The sequence below is a fragment of the Thamnophis sirtalis genome, unplaced genomic scaffold (assembly GCF_051295495.1).
Source record: "Thamnophis sirtalis isolate CommonGarterSnake01/CBP01778 unplaced genomic scaffold, rThaSir2_p1.2 scaffold_5, whole genome shotgun sequence".
Lineage (NCBI taxonomy): Eukaryota > Metazoa > Chordata > Lepidosauria > Squamata > Natricidae > Thamnophis > Thamnophis sirtalis.
In genome coordinates this window covers 35,959,477-35,982,406 of record NW_028261385.1, presented here as the reverse complement: position 1 = coordinate 35,982,406, position 22,930 = coordinate 35,959,477, and positions in this window count along the sequence as shown.

The following is a 22,930-nucleotide window of genomic DNA, read 5'->3' as shown; positions in this document are numbered from 1 at the left end:
CATTTAACATGTTTTAATCTGAATTTGTCTATTTGGCAGGTAAGGAATTAAAGTAGAAAACATTTATCAAGAAATATTTTGTTTCTGGGTTTTTAATTGTTGAGCCTATAAAATCCAAATGTATGTTACTGGTTTGTATAAAAATAGGTCTGAAATAAATGATATATTATAACTGTCTGCCTTTTCCATAATTAATAGGTAAGATGTTGGATATATTTTCTCTTTAGATCTCTTCTAACTTTTCTTTGCTTCTTAATACTACTCATTAACTATGGGAAAGTAGTTATAAAGGACTGCTAGCCCATAGGAAAGATGTGGCCATATCCAAATACTCTATTGATATTCCTTTCCCTTTTATTAATCTGCCAAAATTAATAAAATATGTATTTTAAAGGAGCAAATAAAGTTAAAAAAAATAGTTTCCTACGACCGTTAGTTTCATCCGAGATTCCATATAAAAGTTATTTTTGCCAATTCAATTCAACAGTAAGACAACAAAGGGAAATTTTAGGCCTGGACAACTTCGAACTATACCGCCTATGTTCTGACCTAAGCATAGTACACAAAATTATCTGCTATAATGTTCTACCTGTAAACGACTACTTCAACTTCAACTGCAATAATACATGGGCCAACAATAGATACAAACTTAAAGTAATACGACTTCAGCTATAGAGTGGTTAATGCCTGGAACAGTCTATCTTATTCCGTTGTTAGTTCCTCAAACCCCCATATCTTTATCCTTAAACTGTCTACCGTGGACCTCACACATTTCGTAAGGGGGCGTGCATAAGTGCATAAGTGTACCAACGTGCCTACCATCTCTGTCCTACTGTCCCCATTGATATATACTCATTTAATGTGTTCATGGCCATGTTATACTTATTTATATCCATCTATTTGTACCACTTTCATGTGAAAATGTCTATCTCTGTACTAATACCTGTTACCTCGTACATGTTGACAAATAAATAAATAAAAAGGAATAAATAAATAAATGGTGGTCTTAAATTGGAATCTCAAGCCCTTGAGAAAGCATTCCAGGGTTCAAACAATAGAACAGAAGTTAGAGTTAGAGTTAGAGTTAGAGTTAGAGTTAGAGTTAGAGTTAGAGTTAGAGTTAGAGTTAGAGTTAGAGTTAGAGTTAGAGTTAGAGTTAGAGTTAGAGTTAGAGTTAGAGTTAGAGTTAGAGTTAGAGTTAGAGTTAGAGTTAGAGTTAGAGTTAGAGTTAGAGTTAGAGTTAGTTAGAGTTAGAGACAGAGCTTCAATCTTTGAGTTCTTTCCCACTTAATATTAGAGTTCTGATGATGAAAGAAAGAAAAATGGGGGAAATGAGGGTTTAGGCACAGGACAGGAGAGGCCTCTCACGTTCCTTCATATCTCCAGGAAGAGAGTCCATTTAAATCAGCCCTTGAACTATTCTAGATTGTTTTTCTCTTTCAAAAGTGAAACTACTTCTTTTTAAAATGTTCAGGAAAAGAAGAGTTGCAAACATTATTAGAAGAGACTATATGTAGCTCAGAATTGAAGGGGGCTTTCCTCTGGTGCTCCCTGAGCTTGGTTATTTTTGTGCAGATGTTTAATTACTGTGCTAGGTAACATTTTTGGTGCTAGAGTGGAGTGGCTTACCCTGTCGGTGTTGGGGGGAGAGGTTGGGTAGTTCCTTGATAAGGGTATTGTTTACTGCTTGATTATTTATCTGGTGGTAACTTTGGTGTTAATCTCTGCTTCTCTGGGTGTTGATGCAAATATATCTTCATCTTCACTTCTTCAATTAGATGGGGGTTAGACTCCCCATCTCCTCTTTGGGAATGCTGAGAGGAATGGATGAGATTGCCTACACACACAAACACACCACCTTCTTTCTTTCTTTCTTTCTTTCTTTCTTTCTTTGCTGGAAAAGTCTTCCATTGCACGACAAAAAAGATGTAGTGTTAGCATAATTCCACATAGCTATGTTTTGAAATATGCAATCTAGTCTCTAGTTTGGAATAAATATTTAAGGGCTGAAGATATCATATTTCCTTCTTTATAGTATCAGCAAAACAAGACAATATGACAGTCATTTGTGATTCCTAAACAAAGGCGGAATTCCTGTTTTTATCCCTTCTCCCCACATAGATGATCAAAGCTGACTTCACTATTACAAGGTATTTTTATCAATTTTCTATTTTCTCCAGTAACCCTTTTGAGGTGAGATCCAACCACTTCGGAAGAAAGCTTTTGAGATTTCAGTGAGAAAAGTTTTCCGATTTTGCCATGGGACAGTGGACATACATAATCATTTACATGTGCTAGAAACAGGAAAATGTACCTATCTGGTGATCTTGTGCATTATTTCCATTTTATGAAGGGGGTAAAATCCCATTGATTAGTCAATATGGTGTCCTAGCATTGGTGGGAATCTTTAATTGAACAAATAATACTCCATTTAACTTTGACCTTAGCACATATATGTAGAGTGTTGGGATTTTTTTGGGGAGGAGGAGAGATACTTTTCATTGTTTAAAAAAAACATTGTACGTAAACACTGCAAAAATTCAACGGTATCTAAACAAAACTTTAAGGTAAAAAAATGTCATATCTATCCAGCTGAAAATTATGTTCCTTTAAAATAAATTCTCTCACTTGAACAGAAAATCATATTCCTGGGATTCATTCTCAGGTAAATTTTATATATTGCAATTTACATAGTTCTAATTTTTTCATCACTTTCCTTTTTAATGCCTTCTAGGATTTCATTCACTTTTACATCATTCAACCATTTTTGCAACTGAATAATCCTAAATTGGCTATTTCTCTGATTTATTTCTTTAAATAATTCTGTGATTTATATATTTCCATATTTTTCAGTTGAAAAAATTGTAATACCTATGAACAAAGTTGTGCTTAAGAAAAGTAATCAGAAGAAACCCAGGCTGGACTAGAATAATGTTGTGGCAATCTAAGTGTTTTGTGTGAGAGTGAGTGAGGGGGGAGGCGAGGAAGTTGGGAGGGAGGGAAAGTATGTGTGAGAGAGATAATAAGGAATGAGAATAGATTCTCATAATGAGGTCCGTAACTATGATTCAAATGAATGGGGAAACAATCTGAAGAATTTGGAGCTGGGTAATGAATGTCCTTTGAAGTTTTAGAGCCTTGTGCATGTCACTGGCAGATTTGTAAACAATTACTGCTTGTTTGCAAGAAACCAGCAGCTCATGGGAGTTTCAGTTTGTTATTAATTAAAGATTCGCTTTTTTCCACCTCATAAAGAAAAAAGAATACAAATAACCATAGACACCCTGCCTCTCCCATTGAAGAGATGCATTTTGCATACTTCCTCAGCCAAATGTTAGGAGGGCTTCCACAGAAAAGCCTCTTTGTGACAGAAACAAAGTCACAGACAGAAACACACGGTCACATTGCACTTTGGATAAACTAGATAAGCTGTAAGCAAAACAATATATAGACACAAATTATCAAAAATTGCAGTGTCCAAAAGCCAGTTCAGTCTATTATATAACTGAATATGGGAAAATGAATGATAAATATAATTTCAAATAGCTTTATTGAAATGAATCCAGTGGTGGGATTCAGCCAGTTTGCACTCTCTCACTTCGGGAGAACCGGTTAACTTTCTGAGCAGTTTGGTGAACTGGTTGTTGGAAGAAATATTAGGGCAGAGAACCAGTTGTTAAATTATTTGAATCCCACCACTGAATAAATCCAGTGATTTTTCAGGAACAAAAAAGATAGCAAGATCTCTTCTCATGCAACATATGTTAACCTGTTCATCAGTTCATGACTATTGAACCCATTTAATCACGGTTACTGAAGTTGCCATCATGACAAAGCCATCTGATGGAATGCAGAAAGAAAACTGTTAAGAGCATACAGTTCTAATTTCATTGAATATATATTCAGTGGTTTGAATGTGTAGTTGTGGAATCATCAAATAATATCCTTAGATCTTGGCTCAAGCCAATGTCTTCAAACCTAATAATCCCTTACATCAGTTCTGGTTCCATAATTGATTAATATAACCTTATTAATGTGTTGGATAACCTAGCTTATGTTACCTGAATGATACTGAGCAATATATATAAGCACAATGGATTAAAAGATGATATCAGGCTTTAAATCCTTTTCATGGCCTTTAAGGATGTTGGATTTAACTTCTTATGCTACTATATTCCTATAGATTCCCCTGGTTTTGTATACTTTATTTAACACTCAACCTTTAGTGTAATTTCATGATGAAGGAAGTACTTAACTATTGCAAAAAATAAATATTTGGATTGAAATCCTGAAGGCCATATCATTTTACTATATTATTCTGGATATTGCTGAATACTAGAATTAGACTTTCAAGAGCATGCAGGTGGGAGCAGAAACATTTCCCCCTTGGATGGCCTTATCAGCTGGTTCAGCTCACCTGTTGTTTGCTAAGCAGCCAGTATAACTCTTGAAAGAAGGGGAACAAAGAAAGAGAGGATCATTTCACTATGTAAATTAAGAAACAAAACATGAATTTCCACCAATGCTTGAACACACTGTACAGTTGAACAGTTTATGCAGCTAATTTTTTCCCTGACTAAATAAACGCTAGTTGAAGCAAAGTATTTTTTCATGAGGCACAACAAGAGCGTAATACAGGGTGAAAAGAGTTTTATATAAGGAAGAATGTGAATGAGGAGATACTTATTGCTACTTAGCCATCTTGTTATACTAGGTCACATTAAAGAACAAGATGAATAGCAAGCCAACAATTTCAGTCCTGGAATATCAGACACAGCTTTGGAAATATATCAACAGTACTATGTTGGTATAAACTTTAAATCCAGTGAGTTTATATATATTAAATGTCTTTCAAACAAGGTACAAACATGGACATCAAGTCTAAGGTGTTCTTAGGCTGTCATCAACTGTAATGTTAGTCCACGGAAAGTGATCAAATAAATAGAAGTTTAGTAAGGAAGGTTAAAACAGTTCATTCAGTATTTGGCAATTGTTCTGGTGTTTTCCTGCCATTAGCACCAGGAGAACAATTGAGGTAAGAAAATACCCATCATGGAGACCCCACAAATGTTGAAACGCTTCTAAAAAAATTGTATGTACACAATACTTCAGAACAAGATGAATACTCAAGATGCCATTCAGTGATTGAATGAAAAATGAGGAAATCTAACAATCTAATTCTAAAGCTACCATAACAATAGCATTAAAATGAAATATAAATACGCAGTCAGAGTACATTGTACATTGAATTAACTATAGGTGGAATAGAAAAAGTGATATGGTGATAGCCCTTTTATATAGTCCTACAATTTTGCATGCTCACTTGGCAACCCCTTATAAGTTAGAGAGATCGACTTCCAGTACATCCTAGTGAAAGTAAAATGTAAGTATATGTTGAAGTGGTTGCTTCTGATTTCAATTTCTGGATGAATGCAAAATAAAGTGATGCTATTGGATATCAAGACTATCTAGATGCATGCAAGTATAATTGAGAAATTTCACACCATGTGTTAATCAGTTGCATAGCATACAAAATACTGATGCAGTATTGCTGTTTTCTTAGTCATTTGCTTTAATGTGGAGCACAATAATTTGGATGTTAGGAATGTAATCTAACAGTTGGGTTGGCAATATATAAACCATGATAGTAATAGTGTATCTTTAATTACTGCTGTAAATGTGATTGGTTGCTGTTTCCTCAAGCGGCCATAAGATGGAGCCAGGCTAATTGGTAGATGTTGATTGTTGGATGATGGTTGTAGATGTGTTGTGTATTGATCAGCGTGAATTACTGTGAGTTTTGCAGCTGTTAGCGACCTTTGTGTACTGAACTGTTTATATGATTCTGGACTGCGTTTGTTGGATCGCCTCTTAACTGTGAACGTTGATGACTGACTGTCGTAACCGTGTATGAATTGAACTCTGCATACCTCTATTTCCACAAAAGTAAAACACTATATGTTTCACAATTCAGTCTCCCCTTATGCTGGTTTATGCGTTCTGCACAACTCTCACTACGCTTCTCTGCACGCAGTCGTTCTCCTAACGGGGAGCAGAGGACTAGTATGCATTCTGAATCATAACACTATACACCATAGGGTCATCTATAGGAAGGTCAAAAAAGTCAAGGTGACAATTGTAACTATGAGATCAAAACTCTGCCCCCCTTTTATGCATGTGTTATGCTATTTTGGTTCCACCTACATCACCAGTCTTCAAAATGCTGTAGGAGACCATTTTTACTACCACCTATGAATTACCAAACATTTCTTACAGCTGCTGCAGAAAGTAATTTCTGAAGAAAAATAGAATTCACAGAGAGGAGGAAATTATTGCAGGTAGTCCTCGACTTACAACAGTTCACTTAATGACTGTTTGAAGTTACAACAGCACTGAAAAAATGACCTATGACCATTTTTCACACTTATAATCATTGCAGTATCCCAGGGTCATGTGATCACTTTTTGCAACTTCTGACAAGCAAAGCCAATGGGAAAAGCCAAAGCACTTAACAACTGTGTGTACAATTTAACAACTGTATTGATTCGCTTAACTTTTAAGAGAGCCGAGGTGGCACAGTGGTTAGAATACAGCACTGCAGGCTACTTCAGCTGACTGTTAGCTGCAGTTCAGCTGTTCAAATCTCACCGGCTCAAGGTTGACTCAGCCTTCCATCCTTCCGAGGTGGGTAAAATGAGGACCCAGATTGTTGGGGGCGATATGCTGACTCTATAAACATCTTAGAGAGGGCTGAAAGCCCTATGAAGCGATATATGTCTAACTGCTATTGCTATTGCTAAATGTGGCAAGAAAAATTGTAAAATGGGGCAAAACTCAACAAATTTCTCACTTAGGAACATAAATTTTGGATTCAACTATGGTCATATGTTGAGGACTACCTGTATATGACTCTTTCTTAGCGCCTCCCCCCCCCCTTTTTTTTGCTTTTTAAAGTCTAGATGAGCCCTCAAGATTTGAAGCAACTATATCTGAAACACCTCTAGTTCATAAAATTGCATTAATATTGGAGTAAAAATAGTGCCAAACATTTACAGTAGATGGATCACCATGCCAGTGCCAGTGTACTAATGAAGCAAATCAGGCATACCAATTTTTGCGAGCTAATTGAAATGTGCCCATATGAAAAGAAAGCTGTATTTGGTCAGTTCCCAAGTAGTGTGTGAAAATCACTATTCCCTAATATAAAATTGGGTACCATTTTCCTAAGCTCTTAATCTCATTGTACAAAGAAAAATCTTGAAAAAGTGAAACATACATAATTAAATTCTAAACACGTGCACTTAAAAGAGAACTATACAACAGATATGATAATGCTTATTCAGAGTTCAGAAAGAAGTTACTTTTTAAAATTATTTCCGTCTTCAAAAACTACAAGGGAGTATGTCGAATGATTCAAGAATGTCATGAAGAATTCCGCAAAGCTCTACATTTGTAGCATCATTTCCCCTACATGTCTTCTTTTTTTCCCCCCTTTTGGAGATGCTTAGAATGCAAATTAAACCTTGCAGTTTTTCTTGTATTTTAGTCCTGCTTTAGACACAAATCCTGGTAGATGACTAAGTCAGTTATTCTCTCTCAGCCCCAGGAAAAAATGCAATGGCAAACTACTTCCGAAAACCTTGCCAAGAAAACTGCAGGGACTCATCCAGCAGTCGCCAGAAATCCACACTGATTCAAACGTATGGTACAAAAACAGTGTTTCTTATAATCTAGAAGTCTGTCTATCTCTGTTGTACAAAACACTTTTGAAGATTTTAAAAAAAACCAATTACATGAGTAAAAATAGCATCCCAAAATGGTGCATTATATAGTAAAGAAAAGGGATGCATTCAAGATTTGCCATGTATACTGCAAAATCATAGCCCTCAGCCATCTTATACCAGTTGCCATGTTGGTTGGCACTTCTGCGATTTGAGGTTCAACAAAATCAGAAAGACGATATGTGCCTGACCCTGTAGAAAACACAGATATTTTGGAAAAGAATAAAAACTTCAAACCACAGCATTTTTGTACTGCTTTCATTTTAGTCCATGGCATATAGCTGTACAGATTAAGGTGTTTTTTTTTTTATTCAACAATAACTCGACTGTCTTGGTTTTATGAGAAACTGTATATTGCAAAGGTTTGAAATCCTCCCATCTGCAAATCCAGGCATGCTTAACAAGAAACTTTTAACACCCCAGGAATCATCAATGATTATTATATTATTATTGAATAAAAAAACCATTATGAACAAGACGGCAGTTATAACAAGGTTTTTTTGGGGGGGGGTTCTTTTAAAATATCATGTTACAATGCTTAGCTGAAGCTTGGGAAATAATGGAAAAGCCTTCCATTATTTACCACTGGTTACCCTCCAGATGTGCTGTAATTAAAAATCAGGAGTCCTAGCCAGCTGGAGAATTCCTGGCCAGGAGCCATGCCGGCTGGTAAATCTAGGAGTTACGGTCCCTGAATATTGGAACAATGCCAGGTTAGAGAAATATAATGGTTGTTACGATAGTTTTTACTTTTTGCAGCTTAATATGTTGTGCAAGGCATGTTTATTTACTTAACTGATGATATAGTGTGCAAAACTAGGTTAATTTGTTGGCTCAGCTAAACATGTTGCACAGTTGCAACCTAAGGGTCTTTCTCTACTGCTAGCTTCAAGGACTTTCCATCTATCTTAAAGATGGCAAAAAACTACATCAGCATCAAAGGTGTTGTCCTAAATTACTGCAATCACATTACAAGGTAATGGTGACAAAGGCCATTTCCCCCTTAATGAGTTATAGTTGTCATCTGTCTTTGAGGAAACATAAAGCCTAGTTCTTGTTATTGTTGTCTGGTTAGTGTAATGACTAGAAAACATTGTATTATACCTAATTAATGTAGATTCAACAAAAGCCTAACCGGTTTTACATACCCTGAAGTTGCACCTGGACAGCGCTGGAATAAGGAGGAAAATATCACTTTATCTGACTTGCAAAACTACAATTGGGTCAACATTTATCAGCCATTGGCAGCTGCTGAATGTAGGTATATGGAGCACAGGTGGATTGCCCAGATACCATAAGGATGGGTTGGTTGGTGCTAAGTGTAAGTGGGCAGGGAGTAATATTTCTGCAATATTTTTACCTGCAGTTTAAAATCTTCTAGTATCCAATTTCATTGCCAGCCATTTCTGGTATAAACTTCTGATAAATTTCAGGTTTCTTCTCATCTTTTATAGCTTTACATATTACCTTTTTCAGTGTCACTTTCATTTATTATCATTTATAATGTATGGCCTTCAACTCCCAGAATTCCCCAGCCAGCACTGAATATTGGGAGTTGAAGTCCACCCACCTTAAAGTTGCCAAAGTTGAGAGAAACTCGACTTTATCATGAATCACTGCACTCCTTTTAAATTAACGGTTTTGAGGGGGGTTTTTTTGTCTTTTAAAAATGGTTTGCTTTTCTATGAGTGACAGGTTCCCTAGCTATTTCCCTCATTATTGGATTTTCTGTAGGTTTCACTTTTAAATCAGCTATAGAGTCAGTGAGTTGTGAACTTCTGCCACAAAGATAGCACAGTTTAGTTTGACCCTTTGGTTCTTTTTTTGAATCTATTGTAAGATTATTCACATTTGCATTTCATCCTGACTGCGGTTCTATGGGGTATATATAGCAGTGGTTTCCATGGAGACAACTATATCAAATGCTCCCTTAAATATAAAATCTTCTTCTGCTAAGTCTTATTCAAATATTTCCTTTCAGGTTCCCTCAGACTAGCTAATCTCTCAATGAATTCTTTAACCTTTTCCCAAATTGTAATGTTCAGATATTCAGCTGCATACATTGCAATGTATTCTGCCACTTGTGCGTGTGTGTGCTTACAAATCCTGAAATGCTGTGCAATTAACTGTGATTCTGCCAAGTGCTTTTGCACAATTACAATTTATGCAATGCTGAAATGCAATGTAGAATTTTTTCTGTAGAGAAGCAAAGCTGCTAATATAAGATGTATCCCTTTCTTCCTATAACATTCACTTTTTCTCAGCAAATATCTTATTTATGTCAAAAAAAAACCTGTTCAAGTTTCATTCATTACAGGGGTGGGATACGACTGGTATGCCCCAGTATGGGCTTACCGATGCCTGCTGGGAGCACCAGATAGCGTTCCAGTATGGTGCTCTAGAGAGCCCACCCACGCATCCACTCTCTTTACCGCTATTTGAGTCGATCGGGGCTTTCGCGCATGCACATGGAGCGTACAGTGCCTGCGCAACGCTCAGTCGAGCAGCTGTAGCGTCGCAGGTGGTTAGGTACACATGTGCGCGCTGTTGCAACAGGATCCAGAACCCACCACTGATTCATTAGTACCACTATCAAATACATTTATGTATCTTTCCAATAACTGCTGCCCAATGTTTCACTGTGTCTTTATTCACCACGATCAGTTCCGCCTTATATTTCCTCTGCTTGCTTGTTTTACTGCCCTTTTCTGCTCCTCTGGAAATACAAGACTTGAGAGGCTTTTCTTTATGATCTCATCTTTGTCACCACTGTTGTGTCTTTTACAGTGCTCAAACAAACACAAGAGTCAAAAGTAATTTTTTTCCCTGCTGTTTGCTTTGCTCAAACTTCTTGAAGAATTAATTCCTGTGAGTCTGCAAGAATTACAACATATACACACAGCCCAAGGCAATCAGTTAACAGTACTAGAGTGAAGGCCTGTTTAATCAGCCAATGATAACAGCAATCTGATGCACTGCAACTATGAAACTGACTTCAGGTAGTCCCTGATTTACAGACATTTGTTTAGCAACTGTTTAAAGTTACAACAGCCCTGAAAAAAAAGGTACTTACAGCCAGTCCTCATACTTATGACTGTTGCAGCATCCCCACAGTTACATGATAAAAAATTGAGGCACATTACAAGTACCATGTATTTATGATTGTTGCAGCATCCCAGAGTCACGTGATCATCCTTTGTGATCTTTCCAGCCAGGAAAGTCAAAAAAGGAAGTTGCATTTACTTCACGCTTGCAGTGATTCACTTACACAAACATGTTTTTAAAAGGTCATAAAATTGGGTGAAACTCATTTAACCTCTTACTTAGTAATTGAAAGTCTGATCCCAATTGTGGTCGTAAATTGAGGACTATCTGTATGGATCAGTGGTGGGATTATTATTTTTTTTACTACTGGCTCTGTGGGCGTGGCTTGGTGGGCATGTCCTGTCTTGGTGGCCGTGGTTTGGTGAGTGTGGCAGGGGAAGGATACTGTAAAATCTCCCTTCCCTCCCCACTCCAGGGGAAGGTTACTGCAAAATCCCCATTTCCTCCTGATTAGCTGGAACTCGGGAGGCAAAGAATTGATGGGGGAGGAGCCAGTCAGAGGTGGTATTTACCGGTTCTCCGAACAATTCAAAATTTCTGCTGCAGAACTGGTCAGAACCTGCTGAATACCACCTTTGGTATGGATGTCTTAAGCCTATTGTCCTCATGGGCTGGTAAATACAGTATATCAATGTAAAGTCATGGGAATGCAGCAGGAAAAAAAAAGATGAATCTAGAGCAGAGATGAGGGACTATGGCCCTTTTATGACTTGTGGACTTCAATTCCCAGAATTTCTGAGTTAGCATGGATGGCTCAGAAATTCTGGGAGTTGAAGTCCACAAGTCATAAACGGGTCATAGTTCCCCACCCCTGATTTAGAGAATGCGTGTATTGTAGTGCAAGTGGGAAAAGATCCCAAAACTTAATTGCCTCACTAAAACCATCTCTATGGGATTCATTCCCACAGCGACTGTGGACTCACTATCGTAGCATCTGATGCAACTGAAATTTTTGTCAAAACAGTGAAGTACACAGAAACAAAAGGGGTAGAGTCTGCATTGTGACACATGACTTTGATTCCTCTTGCCCCTTCTGCAGTTGTCCATACTGATCATGTCACCAAGATGAAATGGAGGTTCAGAGCATTCCATTTCATTAAAGAAAACAATCTACAGTTTTTTCTTCCCGGGTAGACAGGATCCTATAAACCTTAGCACTATTGATCTTCTTCACTACATCATATTCCCTTGAAATCAAATATCTAACTAAGTATCTGTGCTCTAAGATTTCTACTGCAGGGTTCTGAAGGGCAATGGCACATTTTCCACACACTGTAAATTTAAGCAGACCATTCATGGGGGGGGGGGAAACATGTTGTCCTGATTAACGAGCAATCCAGCTGTCACTAAATTTTCCCAGCAGGGCTTTCCAATAGGTAACAGAAAGAAAGAAAGAAAGAAAGAAAGAAAGAAAGGTCGTTATATCACATTAAGAGCATTAGGAATATTTTGGAAACTTTTGTAAATGCTTTTAGGAAATAAATGTCAAAAACTCTGAAGGCCTGAGTTACAGAAGAAACACTTGTTATTAAGAGTTTGTAACAGCTGTACGGACACAGACATGCGCACATATATACAAATGCACACAAGGAACTAATTCCTTTGTTACTCATTAAATTATGACCTCACCCACATTTGTAAGACAATAACACAGGATTTTTTGAGGCATCCAAATTAGCCTTATTAAAAATGTTGATGTTGATGTTTATTGGTCTTGTATGCTGCCCACTCCCGAAGGACTCCGGGCGGCTTACAATAAACAAGGGAAGGGGGTAAATAAACAAAACAACACTTTAAAATACATAACAGTCACAGTTTCCATGGGGCTGGATATTTCGAAAGCTCCCCGGTCTGCTGGAGCAGCCAGGACTTAACGGCTTTGTGGAAGGCCGGGAGGGTAGTAAGGTTCCGGATCTCCATGGGGAGGTCGTTCCAAAGGGCTGGAGCTGTGACAGAGAAGGCTCTCCCCCAGGGAGTCGCCAGCCAACATTGGCTGGCAGATGGAATCCAGAGAAGACCTAACCTGTGAGATCTAATCGGTCTATGGGAGGTGATCGGCAGGAGGCGGTCTCTCAGGTACCCAGGTCCGATGCCATGTAGGACTTTATAGGTAACGACCAGCACCTTGAAGCGGGTCTGGAGACTAATGGGTAACCAGTGCAGCTCGCGGAGGATAGGTGTGACGTGGGTGTACCTGGGTGCACCCACAATCGCTCGCGCGGCTGCGTTCTGGACCAGCTGAAGTCTTCGAACACTCTTCAAGGGCAGCCCCATGTAGAGCGCATTACAGTAATCCAGTCTTGAGGTCACAAGGGCATGAGTGACTGTCTGAAAGGCCTCCCAATCCAGGTAGGGTCGCAATTGGTGCACCAGGCGAACCTGGACAAAGGTCTCCCTGTCACAGCCGACAAATGGTGTTCTAATGTCAGCTGGGGATCCAGGAGGACTCCCAAATTGCGAATCCTCTTTGAGGGGCATATAATTTCACCCCCCAGCCTGAGAGATGGAATGCTTGGCCAATCTTTGGGAGGGAACATCAGTAGCCACTCGGTCTTGTCTGGATTGAGTGCCAACTTGTTTACTCCCATCCAGACCCTAACAGTCTCCAGGCACTGGCATATCACTTCTACTGCTTCGCTGAGTTGGCATGGGGTGGACAGGTACAACCGTGTATTGTCCGCATATTGGTGGTACTTAATCCCATGCCGGCGTATGATCTCAAAGATATAATATCAATAATATTATAGATATAAAAAGATATAATATCAATAAGAAATTACAGGTCATAAAAAGGGAGGTGTTTTTTTATACTTATGGTTATTTTATCGACATCACCTGATGCTGACATCTGGTGAATCAATGGTTTGGTGCTTAGGCCCCCAGGACAGAGTTGGCATTCAACTGCTCCCCATCACCACAATTTGCCTTTGAGTTCCTGAGCAAAAATGATGAAAGTAATAATAAGAGGCAGAAATATGTTGGTATTATAATTTTACTTACCATATTTTTTGCTCCATAAGACGCTCCTGACCATAACATGCACCTTAGGTCCAAAGCAGAGGTGGTTTGCTACCAGCATTACTGCTGGTTCAGCGCCCCAAAAAAGTAGAGTTTCTGGATTTAGCCACCCTACTAAAAAATTATATTTTGGGGGGATTCCTGGTAACCAGCTGTTGGCTGACCTTGGACTAATTTGCTCTCTTACTTCCACACCAGATATATTTTGAAAGTATCACAGCAAGATACTTCAAAGCTTGTAAATCTATGGGGTACACTGTCTCATAAACACCTTATAAATAGCAGCCTTTGAGTAACTTCCTGTATGTAAATTTAACTCGAGTTATTGTTTTCCACCAAGGACATATCAAGAAATAAATCGTACAGATGCTGCTTTTAAGAAACATAACATTATAATATATTGCTAGAGACCATCTTATTTTCCACAGCAGAGACAGGATGCTTTGTTCTATATTGATAATAGTCCATAAAACAAACATAGATAATGGAAGAATTAGATAAGGCTTTGCCTTATCTCATAGGAAAAAGGCTTTTTCATTTTTTTAAAAAAGGTTCCTATTTTCTGTAATATTTTTCACAATGTGCTCAATTTCATCAAATTGGAAACAGCAGAGTTACCAAAGCACTCATATTAATGCTGATTTAATCTGCAAATGAGAAAAGAGCTTTGAATTAAATAAATCAGCTGGAATCTAAGGTTCACTCTATGGTGGAAGGAAGAAAAGGGCAAGATTGCTTATTTTCATTGGAAAAATAATAATTGCAGTACTGCCTGTGCACAGCACAATGGAGAAAAATGTCATTTAAAAACTTTTTTTAAGGCAGTTATTTATCTATTACTGCCAGGAAGAGATTGAATAATAAAAGCACAAAGAATAAGCAAGAAATTCCAACATCATTCAAGATGTGCTATAGGAATGAACACTAATTAAGAGGGAAAGGAGAAAATACAGTGTTTAATGCAATGCTGTAAGATGTGTACTTGCTAATTTATTTATTTATTGAAATTGCATGCCACTCAGCTCATCAGAAGTGACTCTAGGTGGCTTACAGACATTCAATTAAAATGCGCTGTTAAACACTTGGTGCATGATGGCTCATTGGTTAAAACACATTGAGTTTGTCAGCTAACAGCTTGGGTTCGAGACCTGTGCTGTGGGACAGGGTGAGCTCCCATTACTTACCCCAGCTCCTGCCTACCTAACCTTTCAAAAATCTGCAAATGAGAGTAGAGGTACCACTTTGATGGGAAGGCAACAGCGTTCTGTGCACTTTGGCAGATAGTTATGCTGGCCACATGACCATGGAAATGTTTTCAGACAACACTGGCTGCCTTGGCTGAAAATCAGAGATAAGTACCATCCCCGAGAGAGGGACATGACTGGACAGGGAAACCTTTATCTTTATAAAACATTTAAAAAATAAATGTGAATCATAAATTGAAATTCAATTAAAATCAAACTAACTAGGCTGGAGAAAAAGAGACAAAGGATGCACACAGAAAGAAAATGGGGTGTTATCTACTCCATTACCCACCCCCAAGTGCCATACTTTCCTTAGGACCCCAAAATGATTGTATACAGAAACCTAGAGGAAGAAAGTAATAAAATAATTTATGTAACATTTTTCAAAATACGTGCTTTGTTCTCCGATCTAGAATCATGGTGGACAAATTAAAAGTCTTCAGTGATGCAAGGGCCAGGATAATGTTTATGAAATCTGGCAGGGAAGGTGCAAAATCAGTTTTCTTTTGTATCTTTGAAGTTTTCTATCTAACCTCTTGGAATGTACTCTTCAGACATAGAGGTTATCCAAAGTTTTGGAGTTTTAACCTAAGCTGTTCCAAAGAGATGCATATCAAATTCAGACTGCTGCCTGGGAAAGTTTTCCCAAGATCCAAATATCATATATCATATATCCCTAAATATACAGATCTCTGAATAAGCTAATAAAACATAACTCTAATTCTTTATTTCCCTTTGAGTGCCTCTAAGAGAGTCTTAATCCCTTTTCTGCCCAGCTTCTTCTCCCTAACTTCACCAATATTCCCTTAAATCCCTAATCATTCACACAAGTAGTTACCAACATTTGGAAATAAAGCATTTAAACTATAATGCTAAATTTGAAAAGGGTAGTATGTAAAACTATTAACAGATTTAGAATAATACAAAGTATTCCAGCGTGGAATTGAGATTTATATATGACTGATGCAAAATTGCATATAGGAGATAAATAAGCAGTTATTTTTGCTGTAATAAAATCATATGTTAACATAGTTACCATTAATTTCCATTTGCGAAACAAAACATATTTACATGGCATAGTTATGAGCAAGGGTGGGTTCTGGCCAGCTTTACTGCCGGTTCGCTCATGCGCGTGCTCAACGCACACTGCTTACGCATACACACTTCAATTAAAATTGTTTTGCGCATGTGCAGACCTCAAAAACAAGATGGCAATGGCGGCGGTGACAACCAGGGAATCAGTTCAGGGTCGTGACAGGCTTGGGTTGCTGCCGGTTCCAGCACCCCAGACCGCCATATCACTACTTGTTCAGCCGAACCAAGCCAAACCAGTAGGAACCCACGTCTGGTTGTGAGTTAGCAGAGAGTCAGTGCTACATTACTTCTCTAATATAGTTAACAGCAATAGAATTTTGTACAGGTTGATAAGTAGTAGGATTATACCCGATATCTACCACTGGGTATGCCTAGAGAAAGCAAGCCAGCTAACTCAGTTTGTGGACATCTTCAAGTAACCAGGTTTCTATATACTTCATATTTGGCGAGATTGCAATGCCTTTCTCCCCCCCACACCTTTGGCACTTTGTGTTCTTCTATTTATAGGAAAATAAAAAATAGTGGATAAATAGATTCTTTTCTCCAGAGGATTTGAAAAGCCTCTAACCCCAAAGGTTAGCCCACAATTCTTCAATAGGGTGCATTAAGTCCATCAGAAAAAGCCAGGTACTGTGTTAGATGCACTTGGACGCTACCCTTAGGACAATGTAAAAAGGCTATTCATTTTGCAATAGTATGCTTTTCAAATTAAAAGAGTTAGCAGGTCTCAATTTGTCCTGTTTTGAGTATTTTTTAAAAAATTCATCCTTCTCTACTAGCTCTAACAGCAGTTTGGTTTGCAGAAATCAACAAAATCGTGATATTTTATCATGAGGAAAAAAGATTGCTGATTTCTACAAATCAAACTTGTTTTATATAACTAACTTATAGAATTGGACATTGAATAAGTCAACAGCCTAAATCAGTATGATGAAAAGCTACCTATTATATTTGATGTGGGTTGCAATAGCTAAAGCACTTTTGAAATCTTGCCAAGAAAACTGCAGGGACATGTCCAGACAGTTGACAGGAATTAGCACTGGCTCAAAGGCACAAACATAGAGAAAGGAGAAAAATCTTATATTTGGATGCATAAATGTAATACAAACCAAAATAATTGATTTCATGAGGCAAAATCTAAAACATTTCAAGCATCCTTGCCAGATTAACTCTCTTCTCCTATGCTTAGGATAACCCCTATTAAAAATCACTTCATTATCTATTTGAAATTAATGGCGATATCTTTTTTCTATAAAAATACAAAACCCTGTGAAATTAATATGTGCAGTTATTTCGGACTGTATGCCTTTAAAACCTTTAAAAAACACTGCTGCCATTACTGATAGCTGCTCTGTTGCCTTTTTTTTAATCTGAAGCGATAAGGCATTTTGCTTTACACAAAACTGCTATCATCTTAAATATCCTTCTTCTCTGGAGTTTTAATCTAGGGTAATAAAATGAAACTGATGATCAAACATTTTAAAAGAAGGTGTGGAATCAAGATACAAATGGCAGGAGGAAATGGAACATCAGAAAATATGACTGTTCACATATAGTTCAGGACATGATCTTCTGTTGGAAAGAATTTTTTCCCCTCATTTTCCAGCAATAAGACAAGAATAAGAACTACTGACCTTTCAAATGAATTAATTTATCAGACAGACAAATGTGAAGGGGATTTGGAAGTCGCAGAGGAAATTGTTAAAAGTTATATTTACGGCCTAAGATAAGGCTGTCAGGATTATAAAAACTGCACACTGTAAGGGAAGGGGAAGAAGATGTATTTATCTGCTTGAAGCAAGACACAAATTTTCGGCTAGTAACCCCTTGGAATCCCATTATCTTCCACAGAAATGCAGTTTTGCCCGAGGACGCAAACTTTATAACTTTGGCAGCTGTAAACTGCAGTTTTATTAGCACAAAAGTCAGAAATAGAGATGCAAAAGAGTTTTGTCATAAGGAATGCTGGGAGTGAATGTACACATCCTGTTAGCAGCAGATTTCATACCAATGGCAGCACTACCATCAAATGAATTTGTTAATGTTTGTTTCCCCACCACCAGGGGTGGGTTTCAACCGGTTCGCGGCGGTCCCCGCGAACCAGTTGGTCGGCGAACCCGGAAGTAAGTAACTTCCGGGAACGGCGAAGGGCGCACCCGCCCGCCCACGTTCCTTATCCGGTTTTGACAAGTTCTATGCTTCCACGCATGCGCAGGACGCATACAGCACCTGTGCGATCCTCCAGGAGCAGCTGGAGCATCGCACAGTCGCTAGTACGCATGCGTGCGCTGCGTGCATGCACGAGGATGCTGCCAGCCCCGTTCCAACCAAACCAGTTGGAACGGGGCGAGAAACCCACCCCTGCCCCCCACCCAACTAATCAAACAAACCACAGGGGGAAAAAGCAAGGAACAGGATGGAATATTGTTGAACGTTACTACTAAAATTAGCAGTATCTGTATTAAAGAAACAGCTTACATCAGGGAAATGTTTTTCACTAACAAAATGCATGAATCATACAACAAAGGCAGATTAATTTATGTACTGTATTTTTAAATAAATTCTTCATTCTGCTAACATGGAAAGCAATTAGGAATGTGATTTTTATTGAATTTATATAGCTCTTCCTAGATAAATATACCAAGTCTGACATAAAATGAAGACCTCAGTCAAAAAATTTATGTCCATGCCTTATGTCTAATATTTCCAAGTAGGACCAGGCAAGGGAGTTGCTCCTGCCTTACATATGAACAGAGGGCTACCCAAGACATTTTTCAGTATTGGAAGTATTTAGATAAGTCATTCAAGACAATCAGACAAATCAGTTCAGTATTGATAATGAAGAATTACTTCAGTCAGGGTCAGATTTAGATGAAAAGTGGCCCTAGGCTATTCCACTTATGAGGCCCTTTCCCTCCCATTTTTAAGTTTGTAAATTACATGAGAGACAATAAAATACATTATTACTGTGATATATATCAATATATATCAATATATATCAATATATATAGCTGGCCTCCCGACGGAGGGCGGCTCTGCTCTGTGGCAAAGGCAGAGTGGCCAGCCGCCTCCCCTGCTGCGCTCAGCTGCCCGGCTCGGCCCCCTTGCCCTCACCTGCCTGGCCGCTGGTGGGCTCCGCATCGACAGGGTGGCTACTGGGAGTGGCCACGCCTCTCGCCCGATTGCTGGTGCCGGGAACGTGGGCGGGCTCCCCAACTGCCGCGGTGTTGGAACGATCTTAACCAATACATTTTTATGTTTGTTTATTAGTCATATGCATAGAATTTATCCTTGTTTTCGGTTCATGTTTTAGTGTTCACTGTTTTTAGAATAGTGTAATTTTAATTTTGCTAACAATTTGAATGTAGGCCCCTCTTGATCTTGAGGCCCTAGGCTGAAGCCTAGTTAGCCTATAGGAAAATCTGGCCCTGACTTCAGTATTTGATTTCCCCTTATCCAATCAATTCAAAATAATGAACAAAAAAAGCTTACACTTACATAGAATTCAAATGAGAAGAAGGGACACTCACATAGATATTCTGCTCTTTGGCCCCACCCCAGGTTCATAAGAATGCTATGGAATCTGAGGATTATTATTTGTAGACTAAAAGCCTAGAAATTGTACTTGTACTAGTCTAGTTTATCAGGTTGGAGACTGGCAGGCGCTCCTCATTTGAACCTGGAACTGAAGTTTTTTTTTTTTTTTGAAGTGCTATTTTGCTGCTAGCAACTATTCATTTCAGTGGAAACTGCATGAATTCTCTTCCATTTGTTTTGTGGGGGTGTGAAATGTATCCTGGAAGAGGAATACAGGTAAAGAAAGCTGGTTCTGAAGGAGAAAATGGTTTCTGAGAGGAACTTAAGAAGTTATTTTTTGTATCTGTTGTGCTAAAAACTGAATGCTGTGTTCGTAGCACAGCTGTTTAAAAAAAAAAGGTAGCTGAACGTGTAATGTGGCATGTCCATACACACCTCTTTACATGAGAATAAATTTCCTACAGATTAGCTAGCAGGAAACAATTTTGATTCATGAGCAGATTTAGGGATAAGAAGAAAACACCCATTTGCCCAGCTGCTTAAAGCAGCCTGTAAAGGTCTTTTTCTTTTTTTAAAAAATAGCCCCTCTGGAAAGCTAGTCATGAAGAGATCCATTTAGTAAGAAGGTCTAAACTTGAAATGCCACCCTGGTGTTTCCCCAACCACATCTACTGACAACCCATGTTTCATCCCTGATTCACTGGGACAGATTAGCTGGAGCCCAGGTGGCATAGTGGTTAGAAATAATATTGTAGACTAACTCTGACCACAGCCTGGAGTTCGATCCTGACAGGGCTCAAGGTTGACTCAGCCTTCCATAATTCCAAGGTTGGTAAAATAAGGACCCATATTATTGGGGGCAATGTGCTGACATTATAAACCACCCAGAGAATGCTGTAAAGCACTATGAAGTGGTATATAAGTCTAAGTGTTATTGCTTTGCCTACAAATGGCAGGTGAATTCTCCCTTGACCATCTCACTTACTTTTGGTGAAGCACTGCAGCACTGGACATTTGCTGCCCAATCAATTTGCAGATTTAAAAAAATCCATTCTGCTGTTTGAAACAAGCCTGAGTCTGCTGACTTATAAGGAATTTTGCTTCTCGTTTTTCCATGCAACAAATGTAAAAGATTCCAAAAGGAAAACAATCAGGTGGATAAGTAGGTTTTCTTTTATCTTTTTAGAAGGCAGCCCCATAATCTCGTGACCCGTCAAAAGCGCGTTCCACAAAAGCGCGGTCGACGAAATCGCATATGTGACGTCATCACAACGCGACGAAAAAGATCGAAAAATTGAAATAAAAATTAAATTACAGCAAGCCAATTCACATAAAGGTAAGGGTTAGGTTAAGGGTTAGGGTTAGGGTTAGGTTAAGGGTTAGGGTTAGGGTTAGAGCATTAGCGTTATGTTTAGCGTTAGGTTAAGGGTTAGCGTTAGGTTTTTCGTTACGTTAAGGATTAGGTTTAGGGTTAGGTTTAGGGTTAGGTTAAGGGTTAGGTTTAGGGTTAGGTTTAGGGTTAGGTTTGGGGGGGTTAGGGGAAGGTTTTAGCTTTATTTTTACATTTTTCGATCTTTTTCGATCTTTTTTGTCGCGCTGTGATGACGTCACATACGCGCTTTCGTCGACCGCGATTTTGTCGTCCGTGGTTTTGTGGTAGAACCCATAATCTATGTAGGATCTAAATACATTTGTTCAAGCATTAGATATTTGTTTCATGATTGCTTTGTTCACAGCTATTCCCATTCTTAGCTCCAAGATTTACTCTACATTCCTAAATAATTCTGCATAAAATCACTGCCCACTGACATTTACCAAGTTCAATTTTATATTGTTCTTTATGCAAAACACAACATTTTAAAACATAAAATGTTACAATAGTCTTTTACAAAATATTATACACCTCTACAGACATGATTCCTTATTTTGTTGGGAGCATCCATTCAGCCTCATTGCTAGTCAGATGCTGATGCATTGATGACTGACAATTCAATTCCTATGTTTAAATCTGCTCTTTGTTACCCTGCCTGTAAAAAACAGCTCCTTTTATTTGCATTAGTCTCTATGCTAATGTCCTTGAGTTCAGGAAGTGCCACAGATTTTACATATCAGCAAATCTTCCTCTTCAAACCACAAAATGGAAGATTGCTTTCAGCACATAAAAAAGGTCAAGACAATCAAAAACAAACATTTGCAAAGGCAAAGTCAGTACACAGAATTACTGCAGAAATTAATTGGGTATCATAGTTCTTCTCCTTTTAAAGATTGCACTGCAAAGAGTGAGATGTGTGTGAATTGAAAAGTCTGCCTTGGGCCACTCAGGAGGGATAGAAATGCTGGGTAAACAGAATGGTCTTAGTGCTTGTGCATACATATGAAGAAATACATTAGAAGTACAATCCTGGCCTTTCTTTTCTTTTCATTCCTACTATTTATTTCCGCCATTTCCACAATTATTCTAATGTAATAACACCTAATTTGGCATTTTGAGGGGGGGGACAGCTCCCACCCTATCGTTTTCTGAATAAACCACAATTGGCTGGATTCACCCATTGCACCAAGCACGTGATCTACTACCTGAGGAATATCCAAATATGTTCACTAATTCCCAGAATTTGTAACTAAGATGACTATTGTTGAGACATTTTAAAAATATCAAAGTGTATGCTTTAAGGTATAATTCATAAAACAAAATAACTTGGTTCAGAAAATATAGTGGAATGAAGATAGATGATAGATAGATAGATAGATAGATAGATAGATAGATAGATAGATAGATAGATAGATAGATAGATAGATAGACAGACAGACAGACAGACAGACAGACAGACAGACAGACAGACAGACAGACAGACAGATGATAGGTAGGTAGGTAGGTAGGTAGGTAGGTAGGTAGGTAGGTAGGTAGGTAGGTAGGCAGGCAGGCAGGCAGGCAGGCAGGCAGGCAGGCAGGCAGGCAGATGATAGATAGATAGATGATAGATAAATAGATAGATAGAGTGAATTGCTATGTAATTATGATTCAATGAGTGCTTCTTTTAGCAAATCATATCATTTGTGGATAATTGACTTTATTGGCTGCTTTCTCTTATTCTTCTTTTGGTTTAAAACATTGCATTTTTTTCATCTTATTTTTGAACTATTTTCACT